The sequence below is a fragment of the Pinus tabuliformis genome, chromosome 3_1, assembly GCF_031772625.1.
Source record: "Pinus tabuliformis cultivar Carrire ecotype Pingquan chromosome 3_1, CPIR1, whole genome shotgun sequence".
Lineage (NCBI taxonomy): Eukaryota > Viridiplantae > Streptophyta > Pinopsida > Pinales > Pinaceae > Pinus > Pinus tabuliformis.
In genome coordinates, this window is record NC_142301.1 from 919,504,031 (window position 1) to 919,518,986 (window position 14,956).

Below are 14,956 nucleotides of genomic sequence, written 5' to 3' on the forward strand. Positions count from 1 at the left end.
GGGTCACTGGGAGGAAAAAGTTTCCATTCTATTGGAGTGCATTTTATTCCATAGATGAGAAGAGTAGCTGAGAGTGGATAGAGAGAGAGAGAGAAATGAGAGAAGGTTTGTGTATTATATCATATTATGGACCATAGGTCTCACCTTTTTATACTTGCATCCATTCCCATTCAAAGAAAGAAAGAGTGAAGCAGCCTCACCTTCCAACTAGGTTTACTCCCGAAAGAATTACCTAGGTCATATTTTGTGTTATTGTAGTTTGTGAGTGATTGTTCTATTTTTCTCTATTTTCTACATAATTATAATTTGCATGCACCCATAGGGGGTGGCTCAATTGGTGATCATCATGTCATGAAGTATTATGTAAATTGTGAGATTCAAAGTTCAAATCCCCCCTGTATGTTTATCACATAAAAAAAAAAATTATAATTTGCATTCATACACAATAAACAATAATTAACAGATCCAAAAATCTAGGGAGAAATTAACCCTCATAATGTAGATTTCATATTTTCTAATATATTTTAGTAGATTTTTTGTGAAAATTTGTCCGATATAATATCTAGGGTAGTTTATGGAACATATTAGTATCATAGTAGGTTTCTTTTGGTATATTGTGGGGAGTTGTAGGGGATCTAGATTAATTAAGCCAAAATATATAAAACCCCAGCCATGCCAACAAATCTAATAATAACCTTCAAGATCCCATAGAGGCCAAGAGAGGTTTGTGCAGCTAGAAGCACAAGTCACCGTTATAAATTTTAATGTGATCCTCCTCATGGTGGCCCTAACCGATAAGCTTAATTTATTCAGAGAATATGGGGGTTCTAATGCAAAGGTCATACTAGAGGTGAGATCGGGAAGAACCATAGAGAGAGTGTAAGAAAGAACCTGAAAAGGATCAACCCATTTCAATGTTGTGAACCATTTACAACCCCTTCTCAAGATGGAAGCAAAGGTCAACATCAAGCCATCCCAAGGTGAGATTGATGCTTTTAATTTAAGTCACTATTTTTGGTAGTTAGAAGTTTATTTTGGTGTTCAGTGTATAGAAGAATAATAGAAAATTTCATTTTTTCATATGAAACTAGAAGGTTGTGCCTTGACTTGGTGGGAAAGCCACATAGAAACCTTGAGGTTGGAGGGAGATCCTCCAGTGACTAAGTGGGAGGATTTGAAAACTCTCATAAAATAACATTTTTAACTTATCAAGTATGTAGAAGACTAGTGGATCCAATGGCATTACCTCGGGAAGAAACAAGTGCAAAGTGTAGAAGAATATACCACAAAATTTAGAAATATGGACATAATGTTGGGTATCTCCATAAAGAACCCAAATGTACTCCTCAAGTATATGGGGAGTATACATAACCATCCATAGATGCAATTGATGTTTCTAAAACCAAAAATGATGGATAAGGCTTGTGTGCATGCACAATACCTAGAAAACATAGGCCAAAAGAAAGGAAAATTTAGTGGGTCAAAGAAGGAGCACCAGGAAGCTTCTAAGGAAGGGTAGAAGAAGTAGAAAGTGGGAAAAGACAAAAAGACAATATCCAAAAAACACTAGTGTGAATATACCAATGACCACTACAACCACTATAACATTGATGATCATGCAGAGGAGAAATGTTAGAAGTTGCATCCAAACCTTAACCCGAAGAACAAAAAGAAAGGTGCTAAGAAGAAAAATCTCATGGCCACTTATTCGATTAACCAAAACGTGGATGAGAAGATTGTTTGTACATTAAAGTGGGTGAATTTGAGTAGCCTTTAGCAACAATAGGAGAAGGAAATGACAATACTCTTCCATATAAAGATATAGGTTAAGAAGATGAAAATTAATGCTCGATTCAACTCAGGATCACAAAAAAATCTCATAGTTGTAGATCCAATGAAGAAAGTGGGACTGGAGACTCATGACCATCTTAGCCCACATCCATTGGGATGGGTCAACAAGCAGGTATAGATAAAGGTAAACAAACAATGCATAATCAAATTTGATATTAGTTATAACTTTATAGATGAAGTAGAATTGGATGTAGTTCCACCAGACATACGTGGTGTTGTGTTTGGTAGACCTTATATGTACATGTGGGATGCCATCTTCGTCTGGAGAGTTAACCAATACTGCCTCATCAAGGATGGAAAATACTTAATCATCAATGAGCACAAGGGCAAGTCAAAGATCTCGTTGCTAAGTTCCAACCATGCCAAAAATTTGATCAGTTCGAGAAAGAAATATGTTTTGTTATTTTTATGAGAAAAATAGTCTATAGAAGAGTCCATGAGAGCTAAGTCCTCCCTAGAGGGATACATTAAAGAGAATAAAAACCAACTAGTGGAGTTTCTACTACTTACAAGGGTGTGTTAAAAGAGCCTAAAGGGATACCACCCAAGAGGGAAGTGGAGCACGAGATCCAATTATGACTAGACTCTTCATTGCCAAACATTGGGTTATACAGGTAATCCATTATAGAGGAAAATGAGGTGAAGGAGTAGTTGTAGTAGCTACTGGAATAGGATGTAATTTGACCAAGTATCTCACGATGTGGGTCACCCATTATAATTGTTCCTAACAAGGATGGGACTTGGTGGATTTGCATTAATTGCAGGGCATTAAACAAAATTATGCTCAAGGATAGGTACCCCATACCCAGGATAGATGATCCATGGGATCAGTTGCAATGAGCCAATTACTTCACCAAGTTGGACCTAAAGTCATGGTATCACAGGGTTTGATTCAGAGAAGAGGATACTTAGAAGACCACCTTTGAAACTATACCAGGTTTGTATGAGTGTGTGGTTGTATCTTCCGGATTCATCGCATCTGTTGTTTTAGTGCATCGACGTTTCGAACCAGCCTCTGTGGTTCATCATCAGGATGAGAATTATTTGAAGAAGTCAGAGATGGGAGGTGGTGAATAAATATGTGAAGATAAGGGAGGGCGCAGGACCGACAAGATCTAGATAAGAGGAGGGTTTATTAATTGGATTTAGGATGAATTTTTAATTAATAATTTAATTTAATTAATTTAATTTAATTTAATTTATTATATTTATTATCTTTAGACATAATTTGTTATATTGATTTATTATATTTATGATATATATATATTTGATTTAATATATATTATGATTTGATTTAATATATATTATGATTTGTTTTATTATATTGTGATATATATATTAATTTATTATATTTATGATATATGTATTTTGTTTTAATATATATTATGATTTGATTTAATATATATTGATTTTTGATATATATTATGATTTATTTTCTTATATTGTGATATATATATATATATTGATTTAATATGAATTATGTATTATGTTTATTACTTTGATATTAATGTATTAAGATATGTGTATATTAATTTATTATATTATGATATATATGTATATTTTGATTTAATATATATTATGTTTTGTTTTATTATATTGTGATATATGTTTATTGATTTAATATGTTTTATGATTTTGTTATAATTACAAGTGCATTGTTTTGAATATGAATGCTTCGTATATTTCTTTATATATCTATTTATATGTATCTTGGTTGATTTAATATATTTTGATATATATTGGTTGATATGATATATTGTGATATATATTTATTGCTTCAATATGTATTATGATATTACTTTTATACCTATATATGTATATTGATTGATATTAATGTATTAAGATATGTATATATTGATTTATTATATTATGATGTATATGTATATTTTGATTTAATATATATTATGTTTTGATTTAATATATATTATGTTTTGTTTTATTATATTGTGATATATATTTATTGATTTAATATGTATTATGATTTTGTTATAATTACAAGTGCATTGTTTTGAATATGAATGCTTAGTATATTTCTTTATATACCTATTTCTATGTATGTTGGTTGATTTAATATATTTTGATGTATATTGGTTGATATGATATATTGTGATATATATTTATTGTTTTAATATGTATTATGATATTGTTATAATTACAAGTGCATTGTTTTTTAATATGAATGCTTAGTATATTCCTTTATATATCTATTTATATGTATGTTGGTTGATTTAATATATTAGGATATATATGTATATTGATTTAATATGTTATAATTTATATATATATATATATATATATATATATATATATATATATTCAATGTATATAGAATTTTATTATGGAATTAAATTAATTGGATAAGGTGAAGGGTGTGTTGCATTATGAGGGTGAGGGAAATTGATTAGACAAAGGGATGGGAGGGGAAAAAAGGGAACGGGTGACTAGGAAGTGGCGGGATCTTCTATTATTGTGGGAATCCAGTTATCGCTTATCTTCCAGCCGTCATCGCGATTCAGGTTATCTGGGTGTTTTCTTATTTCAATTGCTTCTCTGAATTTCCTATGGTGGTAATGTTCAACTTTGGCCATGACACAGGAGTCTTCGATGCATATGTGGTGATTGGTTTTGCTTGAGTGTTCAGCTAAGGCTGAGGTTTTGGAGCGGTTGTGGTTAATGTCCGCAGCATGTTCTTGTATCCTTGTTAATATAGATCGGCCGGTTTCACCGATGTATGACTTTCCGCATGAACAAGGGACCAAGTAGACCCCTTTGTGGTGCTTAGGGTCAATAGGATCTTTCACTGATTTAAGGCATCTACTAATTGTTTTCAAAGGTTTGAATGTGGTTTTTATTTTATTCTTTCTTAAGATGTGAGCAATTTTATCAGTGGTGCCTAGAATGTAAGGGAGGTGAACAGTACTAGCATAATCATCCCTATGATGCTTGTTCATGGGATTTTTAATCTTTTTGAAGGCCTTGATTCCTTGGTGTCTCTTGTATCCATTCTTTTTGAAGACTTCCAAGAGGTGGTTCTTTTCTTGTTCAAAATTATCATGATCTGAGATACGAATTGCTCTTGTTGCTAAGGTGTTTAGTACCCCAAGTTTCTGAGCTGGATGATGGTGAGAGTTAGCATGTAGGTAGTGTTCGGTGTGAGCTTTTTTGCGATAGACCTGGTGAGAAATAGTGCCGTCTTGGTTCCTTTTGATGAGGATGTCAAGAAAGGGAAGACAACCATTTTCTTCCACTTCCATGGTGAATTTGATGGAGTCTGACTGGCTGTTAAGGTGTTCAAGGAATTCGTTTAGTTTTTCTTTTCCATGAGGCCAAATGACATAAGTGTCATCAACAAATCTTTTCCACAATTTGGGTTTTAGGGGAGCCGACTCAATGGCCTTAGTTTCAAAATGTTCCATGAATAAATTGGCAATGATGGGAGATAGGGGGGATCCCATGGCTACACCACATGTTTGTTCATAAATCTCATCTTTGAAGCTAAAAAAGGTGGATTTTAAACAGACTTCAACCAATTTAGCTGTGCTGGGGTCAGTGATTTTGTGTACCACCTCCATGGCTTCGTTTATAGGAATGTTGGTATAAAGGGCTTTTACATCAAAGCTTACTAGGATGTCGTCTTGGTCTAGCTTTATGGGTTTGATTTCCTTAATGAAGTGGTAGGAATCTTTGACAAAGGAGCTGGTATTTCCTACCAAGGGTTTAAGCTTTTTAGCCAGATGCTTTGCCAGGTGGTAAGTGGGGCCACCAATAGTGTTGACAATTGGTCTAATGGGTATACCTTCTTTGTGAATTTTAGGGGCAACATAAATTCTAGGAGTGTAGGGGTTGGTTTCAATAAGATTCTTTATGTTGTGTTCATTGCTTGCTTTCACCAAGTTATTGACATTCCTGGAAATCTTCTTTATGGGATTTTTCTTCAATTTGATGTAGCAGCCGCTGTTGTTTAAATGGTCTAGCATTTTCTCATTATAGTCTTCAGCGTTCATTATAACCGTAGCACCCCCTTTGTCTGCCTTTAGGACCACAATGTCAGGGTTTTGGTTTAAAGTTTTGAGAGCCAGGTATTCTTGTTTTGATATGTTGCTTTTGGGAGGCTTGGCTTTTCTGAGGATTATGGAACAATCTTATCGGATGACTTCTTTAATGCTGTCAGGCATATCTTTAATCCCGTACTCTATATTGCATACGATGTCATCTTTGGGGATAGTGTGAGGCGAAATTGCAAAATTCAAGCCTTTTTCAAGCAAGCCTATAGTGACTTCATCAATATGCGCGTTTGAGAGGTTTATTACGCTTACTTTTTTCTCCTCCTGGGATGTTATTGTCTGTTCATCTGTCATGATTTGCTGCGGCTCTATTCTGTTAGCTTTTGTGTTAGTTTCAAGGTTGATACTCCCTTCTTCTTGGCCAATGCTGTCGTTGCTGCTGCTGGTTCTTTTTATGTTCGTGGGTTTAACGCATATGCCTAGATCTTCTTGCGCTGGCATTATTTGGATTTCTTCATTGGTTCTGGGATCTGGCGCCAATGTGCTTCCGTAAGCCTCGTTGTTTATAGAATTATTTTCCAGCGGGATTGTGTTCCTGTTGATGTCTTGGTTTGTGGGATTATCGAGATTTCCTTTTATCTTTCTGCTGCCTGGGGTGTCTATTCGCGGGTCTGACCGGGCTGTTGCATTCATTGCGTTGTCTGGTATTTGTAGATCTTTTTCTGGCCGATGAGTGATTTTTACTTCTTCTTTTCTTGGTTCGATTGTTGTTCCTGGCTGATGCGCGTTATGCTCATCATCGTGACTGATGACCGAGACCGGGTTCATTATATTTTGCGCTGTTCTCTATAATGACATGTGAGTCGATTTGTTCTCCGTGATCAGGGAATTCAGAAAAGAAATCTGCGCAGGTCGAATTCTGGTATTTGAGCGTGGTGTAGTGCCTGCGTGGGGCATTGCATTATCATCCAACGATATTTCTAAACCAGTTTTGGAGCGATTTGTAGAGGATGCGCAGGGGGTTATGCGGGAGTTCATCTTATTGTCTAATTTTTCGAATTTCCGCGAGTGTTTTTTATTTTTGCATTCTTCTATTTTAATTGATTTTAGAGATGCGCAAGAGTCTATTCTGGACCAAAGCGCTGGTTCAATGAGATTCGGTAGGTTCAGGTGCAGTTTAAGGGCTTTTTGGCTTAATAGGTTGAGTTGCAAGCGAATTTTGTTGATTTCTGAGCGAATGAGGGACAGACTGGCTTTGTTGAAAATGTGGAGGTTTTTGAAGTTTTTAAGACTGTGCTTTATGGAGGCGAATGGAGGGATAATGGAGGCGTCTCTGCAACGTTTGAGAAAGGTGAGGTCTGACTTCTTCTTTGCAATTTTTACCCTGTATTGTTCCAGTAAACAGACTTCTTGTAATTTCTCCCTTCCGTATAGGTCGAAAATTATGGATTTGAGACTTCTGCGATTTGCATTCTGTGTGGTTGTATCTTCCGGATTCATCGCATCTGTTGTTTTAGTGCATCGACGTTTCGAACCAGCCTCTGTGGTTCATCATCAGGATGAGAATTATTTGAAGAAGTCAGAGATGGGAGGTGGTGAATAAATATGTGAAGATAAGGGAGGGCGCAGGACCGACAAGATCCAGATAAGAGGAGGGTTTATTAATTGGATTTAGGATGAATTTTTAATTAATAATTTAATTTAATTAATTTAATTTAATTTAATTTATTATATTTATTATCTTTAGACATAATTTGTTATATTGATTTATTATATTTATGATATGTATATTTGTTATATTGATTTATTATATTTATGATATATATATTTGATTTAATATATATTATGATTTGATTTAATATATTGATTTTAATATATATTATGATTTGTTTTATTATATTGTGATATATATATTAATTTATTATATTTATGATATATGTATTTTGTTTTAATATATATTATGATTTGATTTAATATATATTGATTTTTGATATATATTATGATTTATTTTCTTATATTGTGATATATATATATATTGATTTAATATGAATTATGTATTATGTTTATTACTTTGATATTAATGTATTAAGATATGTGTATATTAATTTATTATATTATGATATATATGTATATTTTGATTTAATATATATTATGTTTTGTTTTATTATATTGTGATATATGTTTATTGATTTAATATGTTTTATGATTTTGTTATAATTACAAGTGCATTGTTTTGAATATGAATGCTTCGTATATTTCTTTATATATCTATTTATATGTATCTTGGTTGATTTAATATATTTTGATATATATTGGTTGATATGATATATTGTGATATATATTTATTGCTTCAATATGTATTATGATATTACTTTTATATCTATATATGTATATTGATTGATATTAATGTATTAAGATATGTATATATTGATTTATTATATTATGATGTATATGTATATTTTGATTTAATATATATTATGTTTTGATTTAATATATATTATGTTTTGTTTTATTATATTGTGATATATATTTATTGATTTAATATGTATTATGATTTTGTTATAATTACAAGTGCATTGTTTTGAATATGAATGCTTAGTATATTTCTTTATATACCTATTTCTATGTATGTTGGTTGATTTAATATATTTTGATGTATATTGGTTGATATGATATATTGTGATATATATTTATTGTTTTAATATGTATTATGATATTGTTATAATTACAAGTGCATTGTTTTTTAATATGAATGCTTAGTATATTCCTTTATATATCTATTTATATGTATGTTGGTTGATTTAATATATTAGGATATATATGTATATTAATTTAATATGTTATAATTTATATATATATATATATATATATATATATAGAATTTTATTATGGAATTAAATTAATTGGATAAGGTGAAGGGTGTGTTGCATTATGAGGGTGAGAGAAATTGATTAGACAAAGGGATGGGAGGGGAAAAAAGGGAACGGGTGACTAGGAAGTGGCGAGATCTTCTATTATTGTGGGAATCCAGTTATCGCTTATCTTCCATGGTGATATTATGGGCTCTTGTTTCCATGATGCCACGATGCATCTTATTATCATGATCATATCAACAGAAGATTCGGAGCTTGGGATAGGACCCTTTTGTGAGGGACACCATCTCACTCATAGTAGAGATTGACTACTCCCTTTTTCATTGGCCTTTTTCTTCAGCTTCCTCCATCCTTCTAGCGATATGATCTTCATGAATCATTCCATAGCATTGAATCTTAGCTATACTATTCTATCTTGAAAACTTCCATTACTTTTCTGCACATGTTTAAGCCTTTTTAACCTTCAATACTTTTGTCCACAACTTGTCCTTATTCCATCTTGCATAGATGCCACAAGTTATTGCCTGAGGAAACTTCCATGTCCCAAGGACACTTTCCATCTTTCTTATTAAGAACATAGATGATTATCTTCTTATCATCTTTCTCAGATCTCCCAATTGTGATCTCGTGAATATATTTCTTCGTTCATTGATACCTTCTTTGCTAAGAGTATATCTTATAGCATTTCATGTATCCCTTTTATGTCTTTTTTCTTACTACATAAGAAAGAGAGAACCTTAAGATTTCTTATGAATTCAAAGGAGACCTTGATAAGTTCATTGACTTCTATTCTCCATAAGGATTATGACGATCCTTCTTATTTCATGCAAGAACCTTTGATGACCCATCTAACCTATAGATATTCTTGCAATCATGAAGTCATTTCACCAAAAATGATTAAAGAAAATACTTACGTGAGATGTGAAGATGAAACCTTCACCTTGATCATGTTGGTAGTAGTTGGAGCAGATGTATTGATGCTACCTCCGATTGAGATCCTTGACAGGAAGATTTCCTTCTTTGCCTTCGAGCTATCTTGATTTATATATCCAACAAATTGCTGATATAATTGGGCTACATAAGGAACCATGTATGATGCAACATTGACTTGAGGTTGCTTGCCATGAAGTATAGAGGCTCATCAATTAGTTTATGGTTGTGTCAACGAATACCTTCATTCTACATCGAGAACTGACCATACAAACTATGACCGAGGTGTAGTGAGACCCATTACTGAGCACTATGTTGTAGATGATCTGCTTCTATATGCCCTTGAGTATGTATCATCAAGATTTTGGGAGTCCGAGCTGTTAAGATTGTTCTCTTTATAGAAAGGATTCAATAACTAGTATGTTGAGATCATGCCATTGTGAGATGATTGAGATCACTATGGTATGACATAGACTGAGATTGTGGGTAGTTGCAAACTAATTCTTCAGTGTAGATCTTGATCCCTTTCTTTTGATAACTTTCACCTTGCTTGAAATTTGATTCTTGAATGTCTCTTTTCTGCCCTTTCTAAACATATATCTAAACATAGAGTTTGAATCTAAACATAGAGTTTGCCCTGAGAGAGTAAGCAAAAACATATTACTTACATATTACTTTTCCAAAATGCGAATATGTTCACTGAAACACCAGTGCAACTGTTATATGGGATTGTAAAATATCTTTTGATAATTAATTAATCGAAATTTGAATAGAATGTTTTAAAGTTTATATATTATTTATGGAAATAAGTTAAGTTAGGTAAAAATACATAACTAAATTAATATTAATGGTTGGTTTAAAAAGAAATTTAATTATTTATTTAAATCAATTATTAATATATATATATATATATATATATGTTTTAATTAAAGTTATAATATTAGGTTAATAAGATAAAGGTTAGGATTAATAAGTAAAATAATTTCAATGGTTAGTTAAGGAAAAAAAATAATAATATATATATATATATATATATAATAAATAATAATAATAATAGTAATAATTTATTTATTTATTTAAATTAATTCATTATATATATTTTAATTAAAATCATAATATTAGGTTGTTAAGTGAAGAGCAACGGTTAGTTTATTTTTAATTATTATTATTTATGGAAATTAGTTAAAAATATATAAAATAATTTTAATGGTTGGTTAAAGAAGTAATTTATTTTTATTTAAATTATATATATATATATATATATATATATATATATATTCTAATTAAAGTTATAATATTAGGTTTTTAAGATCAAAGTTAGGATTAATAAAATAATTTTAATGGTTAAATTAAAAAGATAATTTATTTATTTACCTAAATTATTTAATAATTATTATATATATATATATATATATATATATATATATATATATATATATATATATATATATATATATATATATATATCAATCATAATAATAAGTTGAGAATTTTCTTTTATTAATTTAATAATAATTTATAATGGTTAGTTTAAAAAGTGATTTAATAGTTATTTATTAATAATCAAATATATATATATATATATAATTTATAATAAAAATTATAAAGTTAGGATAAAATACTATATAAATAAATAGAATAATTCAAAGGTTAGCTTAAAAAGGTAATTTATTTATTTAATTAAATTATTTATTAAATATTGTTAATGTTGCATATATACATATATATTCTTAAAAAAAAAAAAGGAGGGGGCAGAAAAACCGACTAAGAAGAGAGTGCTGGAATCTAGCACCTACTAATTTTCCAGCCATCATCTCTATTGAGATTGCTCGGCTTCTTTTCAATCTCAATAGCTTCCCTCAATTTACGATGGTGGAACTGAGCAACTTTGGCAACAACCTTGGCCTCCTCAATACACACCTGATGCTTGGTCTTTTCCACATGCTCAGCTAATGTTGAAGACTTGGATCTCCCATGTCTCAGGTCGGCCGCATGTTCGCAGATCCTTTGACAGATGGAGCGCCCTGTTTCCCCAATATAAGGGGTCCCACAAGAACAAGGGATCAAGTAGACACCCTTCATGTCTTTAGGGTTAACGGGATCTTTCACCGATCGGAGGGATTTGCGAATGGTGTTGAGGGGCCTAAAGGTTGAGGGAATATCATACCTTTTAAGGATCCGAGCAATCTTGTCTGTGGTTCCTTGAACATAGGGAAGATGGACACGTGGACGAATATATATATATATATATATATATATATATATATATATATATATAATTTATATAAAAATAAATTACTTCTTTAATCAACCATTAAAATTATTTTATATATTTTTAATTAATTTCCATAAATAATAATAATTAAAAATAAACTAACTATTAAGTTGCTCTTCACTTAACAACCTAATATTATGATTTTAATTAATTAATATATATATATATATATAAAATAATTATGAATTAATTTAAATTAATTAATTAATTATTATTATTTGTATTTTTATTTTATTTTATTTTATTTTTTTAATTATATATATATATATATATATATATATATATATATATAATTAATTTAAATAAATAATTAAATTTCTTTTTAAACCAATCATTAATATTAATTTCGTTATGTATTTTTACCTAACTTAACTTATTTCCATAAATAATATTAAGATATATAATAATAAAAATAATAATAATATTAAAATAATTAGACCTAGGTCCTAAGGTCAAAATTAGCCACTAGTCAATTTAGCCGTTGGAGACTCTGCTCAGACTATTTGTCATGCTAAGCTGGATCTGTTTCTTCAACTTGTCCTGACGATGAACCACACTAGTTGGTTCGAAATGCGTCGACAAATGTTTGTCTACATGTGATTTACGCCAAAGTTATACTTTCAATTGGGATGAAAATTTGGTATATATAACACTCTTATAACAAAGTAGTCCAAACCTTTACTACTAAGTCCCCATTTGAATTTTTTTTTTGAGTATCTTCCACCTTCACCTTTGGATATTGCATATGGCCTACAAGGAGGAGTATGTTGAAGAATATAGGGCAAACATAATTAAAGAGATTCTTCTTAGCATGATAACAATTTGTGAAGTTCTTTTTCAATTTTATCTTAGCTTGATATTCATATTACTATTAGTATGTGTTTGCTTCATCAAATTGCTATAAAAAAAAGAGAGACAATAACACAAAGTATTTGGCTTTTTGCCAGGGTCAAAACCTCTCCTTCTTGGAGAGGAAAACCCACACAAAATTCTTCTTATAGAGATTCCAATTGACGAATACCAAGACCATGACCCTTGAACTACTACACCACTCCAATACCAAGACACCAATCCTCTTCTTTGTCACTACTGGGATCATCATCATCATTGTAGTGCCAATACTGTTCCTTCAACTAGGTCACTATTGTATCATGACTGCTCCATTGAGATCTTCATCATTGTTGCAACCTTCATTGAGATTATAACCTTCAAGAACGAGGTCATGAATGTGATTGTTCCTTAATGTAGGTTGAGACAAGGTGTGTCACTATGAGATCCTTCCATTAGGTTGAGACTATGATGATCCATGTTTACTCCTTCTTATTATTCCAAGACTGTAATAGTCACTATCATCACTGAAATCCTTTCCATCATAACTATGCCGAGATTGCTACAGAGATACCACCTAGATCCTCTTAATTATTAGTATCTCGAGACAATATCTGTGCTTAGAGATTATGCCAAGATTGTATGAATTCCGATATAGTGCTAGTGCCTGTGTTTAGAATGAATTCTGAGATAATATATTGTTGTAGGAGAACCGAGATACATCTATATACACCAAGGTTGTTAGGTGACACATCCGAATACTTTTCAATGTAATATCGAGACTTTACTTGTCACAATTATGACGAGACTGTCTCATTGTTCCATGCCTCTCCATCTGAATTCCTGAACAACTACCTTCCTAAAATGTGGATCTTTGATACTATACCCTTTCGAGATGTCCTTCCTGCACCTCATACCTAGTTGAAATTTCATAGAAGAATGCAAGTTCACTTCTGCCTTTTTGCGTTGACCCTGACTAGGTATTTATAGTGGTTACATCCATCAATGCAAGCCGACTTGAAGGTGTGAATTGACACGTCTATTTATTGAGCCGACGTGACTACCATTTAGTTAATTAATTCAATTTTGAGGTCGGCGTGATGATCTCCTTATCGTTTTGCTTGCAGACTTCTTGTGCTTGTTTTTGGAGGATTGATCTTGGTCTTGTAGGGCTACTCTAGGCTAGAATACATTTTACATAGGCTCATAAAGAGCTCCTCCATACATGACTTGACTCTTTGACTTTATTAATAAATCCTAAAGACATCAAGAAGAATTCTTTGACCTAATGACACTTCTTGCTCAGGAAACCCATACAACAAGGCATATAAAATAAATTTATTCTCTTTTATTACATCATTTATAAACATCATGTCACTATGAAGACCAAACCTAGTTACACTTTCTTCAACACTCCCTCTAAACTAGGGAGGTATTCATAATGGTACTTGGTCATTCTCAATCTGAAGAATTTCTCATAAGAAGAATCGGATTTGCAATCCATCTGTTATGATATAATTTCAAACAACATTGTTTTCAATTAGCAAGGTGTTGATTAACAACTCTATCTATCACTTAGACCAGAGCAAACAATGTTGGCGAGACCAATGAATGATAGACATGCATCATCATTGTCTCTCTTAGGTTCATACCCACCCGCATGTTCTCCGAGTATGCCCTACTAGGACTATTCTCATCTTCAGTTCCTAGCCCTAAGGAATATCGGTCCTCTTGCCCACTCTTGTCTTGGATGCCCTACCACATCCTCAAAGAGTGTCAGATGTCAGATGATTACACAATCCTCCATTCTTTCTTCCAAACTGAAGACAAGAATGTCATGTCTAACTCTCTCTTTTAAGCAGGGATGAGTTCCAAGTTTCTCTTCACTCAGAAACTTACTCAAGTTCCTTTACTCATAAAAACCTCTCAGATATCCCTCTTAAATAGGGACTCTATCATCAATACTTTATAGGGTCTTCTAGTTGACTGATGATCCAAGACCTTGATGTCATGAATTTCTTCATATGTAGGGTTCAGCCATCCATCACTTTCCTTCATCATGTCATTCCTTCTTTCCCAGAAAGTATCCTCCTTGGCTTTACATTTGGGACTTCCCTCATAGGGCCAACTATCTTCCTTCAATGATGATTGCTCTAGAGACACAAGGTACATAGTTGTGACATCCTTCACAACTC